The 12,665-nt window shown below is 42.3% G+C and overlaps 1 long non-coding RNA gene across 1 annotated transcript; it reads right to left on the minus strand.

The window, feature by feature from the left end:
- Positions 1-465: 465 nt before the first annotated feature.
- On the minus strand, positions 466-12,569 carry LOC143785825 (uncharacterized). Its single transcript, XR_013218097.1, has 3 exons — positions 12,504-12,569; positions 2,671-2,743; positions 466-1,299 (listed from the first exon to the last, which is right to left on the minus strand). It is a non-coding gene; the product is annotated as an uncharacterized LOC143785825 (long non-coding RNA).
- Positions 12,570-12,665: the final 96 nt, after the last annotated feature.

The following is a 12,665-nucleotide window of genomic DNA, read 5'->3' on the forward strand; positions in this document are numbered from 1 at the left end:
TGGAAATTTGGCAAAAATGTAGACATTTTTTAATTTTTATGCCCTTAAATCAGTGTGTCATATCACACAAATTAGTTAATAAATAATATTTCCCACATGTCTACTTTACATCAGCACAATTTTGGAAATAACATTTTTTTCGTTAAAAAGTTATAAGGGTTGAAATTTGACCAGCAATTTCTAATTTTTTTCAACAAATTTTACAAAACCATTTTTTTTAGGGACCACATCACATTTGAAGTCACTTTGAGGGATCAATATGAAAGAAAATACCCAAAAGTAACACCATTCTAAAAACTGCACCCCTCAAGCTGATCAAAACCACATTCAAGAAGTTTATTAACCCTTCAGGTGCTTCACAGCATATATGCATGTATATATAAATATAATGTTGCACATATGAGTGGGCAGGATGGATATATACAGATGCTACTCACTAACTTAGAATATCATCAAAAAGTTAATTTATTTAAATTCTTTAATACAAAAAGTGAAACTCATATATTGAGTCAATACAAACAGAGTGATCTATTTCAAGTGTTTATTTATGTGAATGATTGTGGCTTTCAGCCAATGAAAACCCAAAAGTCATTATCTCAGTAAATTAGAATAATTAACAAAAAATACCTGCAAAGGCTTACTAAGTGTTTAAAAAGATCCCTTTGTCTGTTTCAATAGTCACTCTCTTTGCAATAGTCACTCCCCACTAAAACTAAAGACAGAGAGGGAAGACGGATATGGGGAATCAGCTTGAAAAGACCACCGCGATGTCAAACTAGCTATCCTTCAAGGGTCCTCAGGGAAGACACTAACCGACTGCTTGAACTTCCAACAAGACTGAGGCAAGTATGAGCTAACACCCGCACCATGCTGCAGCTATTGAAAGTATTTAAACCTTCAGCACAGGTGTGTGATTATTAGCAGAAGGTGGAGGTAACTAATGGGTCCTAGAGGGAGAAGGATATCGCTCCATAACAGAGATGCAAAAAATAAAGAACGTGCTTGAGCTAGATGCAAATACCTGACACACCTGTAACACAAGTGGGGACCATAATTTCTTTAGGGTCCAATTAGGGACATTATTACTACTGTAATATTAATTACTTTTTAGGAAACTTTTTTCCATGCAGGGAACAAAAGGGAGGTCCTATTACACTAAGTCGCTTTTTTTCTTGATCCGACGTAGTGTAGAAGTCAGGGAAAAAGTGGGCAATGTGCTCTGGAAGCAATCAGCTATTGATGAATGTGTCATTTTTTGCAGAAACGAGTCCTGGATGGAAGAAGTGATGGCGGTCTGTGCTGGATGAAGAAAAAAAACGAAGATGAAGGACTTCAACACAAGACGTCTGTAATAATTATAGGGGATAACTCAGGAGACTCTTTGCGTGGAACAAGACAACTACAGGACACAGTTTTATAAGTGGTGATTCAAACAGGTGCAGAGAGAAACTCAAGTCCACAACACTTGTTAAATATAAAATGCAGCTTAGCAGTCTATAGGAAACTTCAGAGGAAAATGCAATGAAGCAGAAAGTCTATGAAGCACAGTTATTTTTGAGGATACTTGACACGAATAAATCCTTGTCTTTGTCCAAACACAGATAGATAAGCTTATAAGGCAGTTCAAATCATATCTTAGCTCAACCAGGGAGGCCTGGTTTATAGTCTCAGGTTCTTGCAGAGCAGAAACAGCTTACATGTCCAGCAAATGCAGATAGAAGTAAACACGAGCAGCAGATGAGGGAGGATTACTGGAAACTGGTATAAGCAGCAGGAACTCAGAGCAGAGTAGCAGGATCACCACACAGGTTCACAGGAGCAGGTATATAGCCAGGGAGTAATCAGAGGTCAGGAGCTGGATGCAAGGCAGAATACTCTAGCACAGACTGAAGGCTGGGGTGGAGTTTTATAGCAGGAAGACACAGTGCACATGAGACCAAAGACGCCATCTTGGAAAAGGGCAGTAATGCACAAAAGGTAAAAAATGTTCTGAGTCCTGACAACGTCACTGGTGAGTCAGTATTTTACATGTACATGCACACTATACACTACATACTGTGTACAGAGTTCCTGTGTATAATGTCACCAGTGATCACTGAATTACCTGTACGCTGACACTTTATACAGAACTCCTGTGTATAATGTCACTGGTAATCACATTATTACCTGTACACTGACACTATATACAGAGCTCTTGTGTATAGTGTCACCGGCGATCACTGTATTACCTGTGCACTGATGCTGGATTGTGCTGTTTATGGTGGTCATTTGTTCTCTCTGATATTAATTAGGAGAAGATTCTTTATTTCCATTAGAGATTAAATACTTGGAACACAGCAGCAGAGATGCACTTACAGGGGTTCTCTAGTGAAAAAAAGTAATCACCTCTCCACAGGAAAAGTGATAACGTATTGACTGGGTCCAAGCAGTCAGACCCCCACCAATCAGCTGAATGTGGAGCTCTTATCCCATTAGACTGGAGTGGCATGTTGTATTGCCAAGTTTTTAACACTAAGGTTCGGATATGGCTTTAAAAAAGGCTACTACTTGTGAGATAACGCAATTTTATTTTAAAGTACAAAATTAAAGGAGTAGTATGATTGAGTACACATTTGCATATTTTATCATATAAAGAGTAAGTACATATAATGATTAAGTACGTATACTCACATGATCACCAAGGAGCTATCTAAACATCATCCGTCTGGAATATCAAAGAAGCAACCACCAAGACCGAGAACTCCTGGAAAATTCACAACACTGCATGAGCGTCGCCACTTATACAGGTATTAAAACACTGTACACGTATAAGTACAGTTACACAATTTCTGCTTCTATCTTAGCCATGTTTCTCTGGCCTTCTATAGTGATTTGCATTATGTGTAAGCCTGGTTTGGCCTTGCCCTACAGTGGCCAGCCTTTGGGATAAGATGAATCAGAAATACTAGGCAAACATCAGACAAAGGGGCAATAAGCCCACACAATTCAAAAGCTCCCAAGGATAACATAAATCAACAGCAGACAGAGGTTAAATAAATCTCCATGTTTTACAATAACAAATAACAAATGGAGAACTATTTGTGAGGTAAAAACCTTCAGACAATGGGAGTAAACAATTCTCAAGATTTTGTCACTATGAACATTGTCTGTCTGTAAATGTATGACAGCAATGCTACTCTGTCATGGTCTGTATATTTCAATATGGTTTCAAAATATCCATTTTTATGTTCACACCAAATATGTTCGACTTGACCACTGATCTATCCATTCCCTCAGTAGCTGCGGGCACTGCACTTGTTTTTTTGTGGAAGCCCCAAAGAGAATGAATGGAGCTGCAGTCAGACATCTCACCTGTCGATCTATTTTAAAATGGGGATATGTGTCTTGTCAAGGATAAAACTTACCCATTCTTCTGATTGGTGCAATTGCTAATGGTCAAACCAAAGCAATCACCTATCCTGTAGAGCCCATGGATTGGTAACTTGTTTTAACAAAAGAACCCCTTTAAAGTAAACTACCATAATTGCACATCCCAGTTATGGTGGAGCACAGTAGATGTGCAGGAGACACATGTGTTTTACAGTCGATGCCCCATTATAACAGGGATAATGGCTTACAGACCGGGTCGGACTGGGGTGTCTGGGGCCCACCGGGGGAATGGACTCTAGGGGCCCACCCTACAGCTAAATGCAAATATCTGTCAGTCATCCCTATTATAGTGGAGCATCGGCTGTAAAACACAGGCGGCTCCTGCACATCTACTGTGCGCCCCTATAACTGGGATGTATAATTACGGTAGTTTGCATTAATGGGGTTCTTTGGTTAAAACAAGTTATCACCGATCCATGGGCTCCACAGGATAGGTGATTGCTTAGGTCCGACCATTAGAAACAGCACCAATCGGAAGAATGAGGAAGTTTTATCATTGATAAGACACTTATCCCCATTATAAAATGGAGCGGCAGGTGGGATATCTGACCACAGCTCCATTCATTCTCTTTGGAGTTTCTAGAAAAAAACAAGTGCAGCCACTGAGGGAATGAATGGATCTGTGCTCAAGTTGGACATACCACGCCAGTCTTTTGGGGATAAAAAGTTCCACATTTTGCTGAATGGGTCCACGTAGTCAGTCCCCCACCAATCAATATGTTATCGCTTATCATGTGGGTAGGTGATTACTTTTTCCACAGGAAACCCCCTGTAAGTGCATCTCTGCTGCTGTGTACAAAGTATTTAATCTCTAATGGAAATAAAGAATTTTCTCCTTATTAATATCAGAGACAACAAATGACTACCATACACAACACAATCCCCTATACCAAGACCAATACCATCACATACAGGAAAAAATACCACCACACCATGACCAGACCACATAGTGACTGAATAATGCTACATACAAGGGACAAATACCGCCACACCATGACCAGATCACATTACCACCACATAGTGACCGAATAATATGACATATTACCAGCATATAGGGATCAAATAATACCACATACAAGGAGAAATACTGCTACACCGTGACCAGACCACAAATTACCACTACATAGTGACTGAATAATATGACATATTACCAGCATATAGGGACTAAATAATACCACATACAATGAGAAATACTGCCACACCGTGACAATTTTTCTGCAGCGTGGTGGAGCACTGATGCGATCTGTGTGAACCCTGAGCTGGGCTCCTCCCAGCCGTTTCTATGGTAGCTTGTTGTGAGGAGAATAACCACTTAGTTTTCATATACACATTGGCCAGTAGATGGCAGCAAAGCATATTTATGAGTCGTCGGTATACAATGCAATGTATTACATTTTCTTGCTCACAGTGCCCAAACTAATTCTGACACACTGGAACAAATCTACTGCCACACGACAACTGCCTCATTCAGCAGCAGTAGAACAGGGTGGGTGAGGTATTCACTGTGTGGGTGAGGTATTTACTGTGTGGGTGAGGAATTTACTGTGTGAGTGAGGTATTTACTGTGTGGGTGACGTATTCACTGTGTGGGTGAGGTATTCACTGTGTGGGTGAGGTATTTGCTGTGTGGGTGAGGAATTTACTGTGTGGGTGAGGAATTTAGTGCGTGGGTCTGTTTACTGTGTGGGTGAGGCATTTACTGTGTGGGTGAGGAATTTAGTGGGTGGGTCTGTTTACTATGTGGGTGAGGCATTTACTGTGTGGGCGAAGTATTTACTGTGTGGATGAGGTATTTACTGTGTGGGTGAGGTATTTACTGTGTGGGTGAGGTATTTACTGTGTGGGTGAGGTATTTATTGTGTGGGTGAGGTATTCACTATGTGGGTGAGGTATTTACTGTGTGGGTGAGGTATTCACTGTGTGGGTGAGGTATTTACTGTGTGGGTGAGGTATTCACTATGTGGGTGAGGCATTTACTGTGTGGGTGAGGAATTTAGTGGGTGGGTCTGTATACTGTGTGGGTGAGGCATTTACTGTGTGGGCGAAGTATTTACTGTGTGGGTGAGGTATTTATTGTGTGGGTGAGGTATTCACTATGTGGGTGAGGTATTTACTGTGTGGGTGAGGTATTCACTGTGTGGGTAAGGTATTTACTGTGTGGGTGAGGTATTTACTGGGTGGGTCTGTTTACTGTGTGGGTGAGGTATTTACTGTGTGGGTGAAGTATTTACTGGGTGGGTGAGGAGTTTACTGCCATGGGGGAGGTATTTATTGTGTGGGTGAGGTATTTACTGCTGTGAGTGAGGTATTTACAGTGTGGGTGTATTTATGTGTGGGGGAGGTATTTACTGTGTGGGGGAGGTATTTACTGTGTGATTGTGGGGGAGGTATTTACTGTGTGTGTGAGGTATTTACTGCCTGGGGGTATTTACTGTTTATGGGGGAGACTTACTGTAACGGGCCTGGGGAAGATTTACTGTGATGGGGTATTTAGTGTAATGGGCCAATTATTTATTCAGGGGCTCAGAGTAGGGCAGATATTTTCATTCAGAAGCATTATAATGACACTGCTATCTTTGTGGGGGGATGTGCTGCAGGAGACAGTAGAAGATGGATGTCTGCAGCGATGGCTGTGGATGAGAAAACTCATCATGACGTCTGGACAAGATGAAGAAGAAAAGAAAGAGAATGACTCCAGAGACAACGTCATCTATAAGGCTGCATTCACACATCATTTTTTTGCCGTCAGGCATAATCCAGTGAATTTAGAAAAAAACGGATCCTGCAAAAGTTGCCACTGGATCCGTTTTTTTTTCTCTTAGAGTTGTATTAGCTCCGGATTGCAATGGATGGCCTCACATTTCAGGCTATTTTCACACTAGCGTCGTGCACTGCACGTCGCTATGCGTCGTTTTGGAGAAAAAAATGCATCCTGCAAAAGTGCTTGCAGGATGCGTTTTTTCTCCATAGACTTTAATTAAAGACGCAGTGCGACGCATTGCCACACGTCGCAACCGTTGTGCGACGGTTGCATCGTGTTGCGTCGGACCGTCTCCACCAAAAAACATTACATGTAACGTTTTTTGGTGCGTCATCTGCAGCATTTCCAACCGCGCATGCGTGGCCAGAACTCCGCCCCCACCTCCCCGCACCTCACAATGGGAAGAATGGGTGGTTTGGTGTCCCTGCGCTGGCCCAGATCCTCGTCATTAGGTAATGTGCACACTTATTTTTTGTATATGCATTTTGGCAAAAGCATGGATTATTACCTATGGGTTGTGGATATAGATGTTGACGGTATTTATTGCTAACCATTAAATCTTGCATGTTGCACTTTAATATTTACCTATGAGCTGTATATGGACTGGTAGCAGGGTCTGCTGTGCCTTGGGCTGTTTTTACATGCTGCTTATGGGCATTCTGTGTCATCCTCTAGCCTTATTGTACACTGTTCGTTTGGTTTTTTTTATGTTTACTTTGAATAAAATGTCTTTTATATTGGATTCTATGACTGCATGGTGTTCTTTTTCTAGTCTTACCTCACAATGGGGCAGCGGATCCGTTGAAAAACAGCATCCGCTGCCCCCGTTGTTCGGCGCTTCCACAGCCAGCGTCGGTGCGCCGCAACGTCGCATAGCGACGTGCAGTGCACGACACTAGTGTGAAAGTAGCCTCATCTGTTTTTTGCTGGATCCGTTGAAAATTCAGCGACAGATCAGGAGGAAAACTGATGAATCTTTCTCTCTCTCTCTCTCTCTCTCTCTCTCTCTCTCATGCCGGCGATTTGCATGCATACAGTCACGTGCCGACTGAAAATCGGCCGCACACGTCTAGATGGAATGTGGCCAGAAGTATTTAAATCACATACTTATGCAAGGGAGAATCCTAAAATTAAGCAGTACATGCGCTGTGAGAATTCAAAAGCTGCAGTCACACATAGTGACTGAAGACTTTCATCTCCAACCTGGACAAGCCCTTTAATTATAAAATTATCCCTGTAGCATGCCAGTCCTTTCAATGAGTAATATCCCCACTGTCAGGATTCAGCTCTGCAGGTTCCAACACTCATCACCTAGCCAAGTCACTCATGCGATTTTCATACTTACGATCATGTGTCGAGCTTCTCTTCCTGCTTCTGTTTTTCATTGGACATTAAATTAGGAAGAGCAGCTCGTCGGCACGTGACTAAGTGTATACATCCCATATTTGCTTGCGCAGAGGGGTGGGGTCGGTTCGCCGAACTGAGTTCTTGCTCCAGGTACCAGAAAACCTAGATACACCTCTGCTGTCATTGTCAGCATGCAGATGTCAGCTGCTGGCCTTTGATTGGCTGGCAGCTTGCATTGATATTACTGTGCAGAGAGTCTCTGAGACACTGTGATACAAATCATAGACAACGTGTTAGGCTGGAGTCACACTCAGCGTAAGACAATACGGTCCGTTTTTTACAGCCGTAATACGGCCGTAATACGGTGAAATGTTCCCAAAATAGTGATCCGTATGTCCTCCGTAGTCAGGGTGTGTCAGCGTATTTTGCGCATGGCCTCCTCCGTATGTAATCCGTATGGCATCCATACTGCGAGATTTTCTCGCATGCTTGCAAAACCGACATCTAATGGATTTATGTGCTCAAATGTTCGGTAAAACATATATACAGTATATATATATATATGTATATATATGTCATTGAGACACATATATATATATTCTGTATTTATATTTCATTCAGCGCGATATCTGTGAAAAGCCGGTAATTCAATTGGTGGCTTCTCATTTCTCCTTCCCAAACCCGACAGGATATGAGACATGGTTTACATACAGTAAACCATCTCATATCCCCTTTTTTTTGCATATTCCACACTACTAATGTTAGTAGTGTGTATGTGCAAAATGTGGGCGCTGTAGCTGAGAAAATAAAGGGTTAAATGGCGGAAAAAATTGGCGTGGGCTCCCGCGCAATTTTCTCCGCCAGAATGGTAAAGCCAGTGACTGAGGGCAGATATTAATAGCCAGGAGAGGGTTCATGGTTATTGCCCCCCCCCCCCCCGTGGCTAAAAACATCTGCCCCCAGCCACCCCAGAAAAGGCACATCTGGAAGATGCGCCTATTCTGGCACTTGGCCACTCTCTTCCCTGTTATGACCCCAATGGCGAGGGTCTCAGAGGAACGTGGAAGTCTGCAGAATACAAAAATCCAGCTCATAGGGCAGTGGTAGCTGGGTTGACCATATATCTACTCCTAACGCCAACACTAGAAGTAGCCGGGGATCATTCCTACGTTGATTCTAGATGACACGCTCCAGCCGGAGAATCTAGCTACCCCTAGTAGAGGAAAACAAAAGACCTTTCTTGCCTCCAGAGAAGGGGACCCCAAAGCTGGATAGAAGCCCCCCACAAATAATAACGGTGAGGTAAGAGGAAATGACAAACACAGAAATGAACCAGGTTTAGCACAGAGAGGCCCGCTTACTGATAGCAGAATAAAGAAAGGTAACTTATATGGTCAACAAAAACCCTATCAAAATCCACACTAAAAATTCAAGAACCCCCGAACCGTCTAACGGTCCGGGGGGAGAACACCAGCCCCCTAGAGCTTCCAGCAAAGGTCAGGATATATATTTGGAACAAGCTGGACAAAAATACAAAACCAAAACAAAATAGCAAAAAGCAAAAAGCGGACTTAGCTGATATAACTGGAACCAGGATCAGTAGACAAGAGCACAGCAGACTAGCTCTGATAACTACGTTGCCAGGCATTGAACTGAAGGTCCAGGGAGCTTAAATAGCAACACCCTTAACTAACGACCCAGGTGCGGATAAAAGGAATGACAGAAAAACCAGAGTCAAAAAACTAGTAACCACTAGAGGGAGCAAAAAGTAAATTCACAACACTTCCCACTCCCTGCAGCGGTGGGATATGGGGTAATGAAGGGTTAATGCCACCTTGCTATTGTAAGGTGGTATTAAGCCAGATTAATAATAGAGAGGCGTCAATTATGACACCTATCCATTATTAATCCAATAGTACGAAATGGTTAATAAAACACACACACACATTATTAAAAAGTATTTTAATGAAATAAACACACAGGTTGTTTTAATATTTTATTGCTCTCTCAATCCATTTGCAAACCCTCGCTTGGCAAAATAATAAACGCACAAGATACATACCCTCAGATGAACCGTCACGTCCCACGAGGTAATCCATCTGAAGGGGTTAATTATTTTACAGCCATGAGCTGTGCTAATGCACTCGCTGGTGGTTGTAATCCCCGGGGAATGAAGGAAATCTGAGTGATCTGTACTTACATTGAGTTGCGGTGAGGCGCCCTCTGGTGGATGAACTCATATGAACTCGAGCGTGGGAACTTTTCCAAGGCTGCAGTTCATGAGTTCATCCACCAGAGGGCGCCTCACCGCAACTCACGTGACCGCGATGTCATCCCAGGTCCTTCACGCAATGCATCCCTGGGAACGGAAGCCACCACATGCACCGCTGAGAGGCAGGAGGACTCCGGGGGCCATCACAAGGTAAGTATATCCATATTTTTTAATTCTTTTTTTTTTACAGAAATATGGTTTCCAGGGCCTGAAGGAGAGTCTCCTCTCCTCCAAACCCTGGGTATCATCCGCACATGAAGCGCTCACTTTACGCATAGTGGGCATAGTCACATGCGTAAAGTGAGCATTTCAATGCAATCCTATGGAGGTGGAATCGCCGTGATTCCGCAGAAATAATGAACATGCTGTGAATTTTACCGCTATGCGATTCCGCAGTGGGAAAATGTGCATGGGCCCAGCAACTGCGGAATCCCACAGGATTGCATGGGAATGCGGTTTTTAACCGTTTATATGCGTTTCTGCTGCGGCAAAAAACGTGGCAGAAACGCATAAAAAATGCAATGTGGGCACACAGTCTAAAAATGTCTTTTTGTAGTGCTCCCTTGCCCTCTGGGCCCCCATTTACTGCAAAGGCTGAGCAGCAGTAATAAACATGGTGTGGGGCTCTGACTGCAATGACGACACCAGAGGCCACAGGTACATCCTGCCGGCCAGAAGCCCGACTCCACAGCAGAGCTTTTGGTTCACTGCTTGTGGCATGTTGAAGGCCGGGAAAGGTGGGAACAGGAGCAGACTGCCCAGTGTGAATTCGAAACGTGCAGCCCACTGGGAATCTGCCCAAGCGGGCAGCTGGCCAGTTCAGGCGTGGCATTATATTATATTAGTATAACTTTGTTCTCTGATATTGAATCCCAGTGATCTTCCTACAGTAGTAGATGCACGGTGTCAGAAATGAGGAATTAGACTCTCCAGGAGTAAAGTTTCTCCGACCTCTTCATGACAGTACAGAGGCATTTTGGAATATAAGAGTTATAAAATCTACAAACACACTGAACTTACTGACAAATTCTCAGCTACCTCATTCTGCAGCCAGCTATGGAAAGTGTGATGCATAAAACCCTTAATTGCTAAGACTTCTAATCAACCCAAATCTCAAAACTGACATAACCCAAACGTTAAAAAAATGTCTCAAAGGTTTCCATATATTTAACCTATGGAAAATGTGCACTGTACTTGATATCTGAACTGCTCTTATAGCGACAGATATATCATAGTTGCAAAACATTCACTATAAATATTACAGGCTTTCTTCTGATTTATAAATGCTGTCCTATGTGGATATATGTCTATATGTAGATATCCAATAATTTGGCCAAAAGTATAAGGTGTCTCCTATCTAATTACTAACTCATCCTATCAAGAACTGGAGACCTCTGTTTAAAAGGACAATACAAAAATCTTTATTACATACAATGACATATATTTTTTTTTAAAACGTAAGGATTGCAATGTAGTAAATGATAAGGAAACACATGGTACACTCTAGTACAAATATGGCATAAATTCATACAATACAGGATGTTGTTTTATTATGTTACGTAGAAGGTTAGTTTCCTTTGCAGGTCATATACTATGCCTTCAAATCAAATATACGTATACAATTTCAGAAAATATTTCCACATGGACTATAATAACGTTTTCGTAAAGAAAAAGACGTGCACTCTCACTAATGTTGGTGCAGACTGAACGTGGAGGGATACTCCAGAATATAGTCCTATACAACAACAGTCGCACCCAAGGAAAAGATTTTCAGATTTTTGCTTAAGTTGAAAAGCGTGGTTTTCTTTATTACAAACACCAAAATAAAGGTATCACCGCAGTGTTTCAAGGTAGGTAACGTTTCGACCCTCAGGGTCTTTCTCAAACCTTACTTAAAGTAGTAGAAACAGGGCGAAGAGCACAAATCCCTGGAGGGGTGTGGGAGTCCCGTTAGGGGCTATAGCAAAGGAACTGCTGGTGTCTGCGGCGATGGTGACACACCACCGCCGCAGACACCAGCAGTTCCTTTGCTATAGCCCCTAACGGGACTCCCACACCCCTCCAGGGATTTGTGCCCTTCGCCGTTTCTACTACTTTAAGTAAGGTTTGAGAAAGACCCTGAGGGTCGAAACGTTACCTACCTTGAAACACTGCGGTGATATCTTCATTTTGGTGTTTGTAATAAAGAAAACCATGCTTTTCAACTTAAGCAAAAATCTGAAAATCTTTTCCTTGTGTGCGACTGTTGTTATAATAACGTTTTGTAATAAAGTCATAAAGCTGCTTATGCAGAATTTTGAAAGGGCTATTTATTGGCGAAGACGGGGGGAAGTTTATTGATCCCAGTATATAGAACTTCTGTACAGAAATCAGTTGTGCTCAGAAAAAAATCATATTATTCCTAAATGACGATTAATCTGCCATCTAGTGGTAGGTTAGGGAATAGTATCCCACTTGAACATGACTGTGCAGTTTCCACCTATGCCTTGTAAAAAGTCCTGTGTGTATTGTACATGGTGCCAAGCACTACAAAATAAAATATTAAATCAAGTGAATATACCCCTTGGCAGATTTAGTTAAGGTGCATAAAAAAAGGACATTAAAAAGTGCAAACGTACATTTAAAGATGCTCTTATAGTGCAGGGTAACCATCACACTAAGGCACACAGAGGGTTGCGTAGACATATTATTTACCAGTAACTCTAACAGTGGACCACGCGCAGAGACCCCATAATGCACGTTTCGTGATAGCTTCCTTCGAAGGGGTGTGTACTTCTGTATGTTTTAGGAGCGTGACAGGGAGTGTTTTGTCACTCCTTCCCAGAACTCAGAAAAACCTGTTCTGCCTCTTCCCAC

The sequence above is a fragment of the Ranitomeya variabilis genome, chromosome 7, assembly GCF_051348905.1.
Source record: "Ranitomeya variabilis isolate aRanVar5 chromosome 7, aRanVar5.hap1, whole genome shotgun sequence".
Classification (NCBI taxonomy): Eukaryota; Metazoa; Chordata; class Amphibia; order Anura; family Dendrobatidae; genus Ranitomeya; species Ranitomeya variabilis.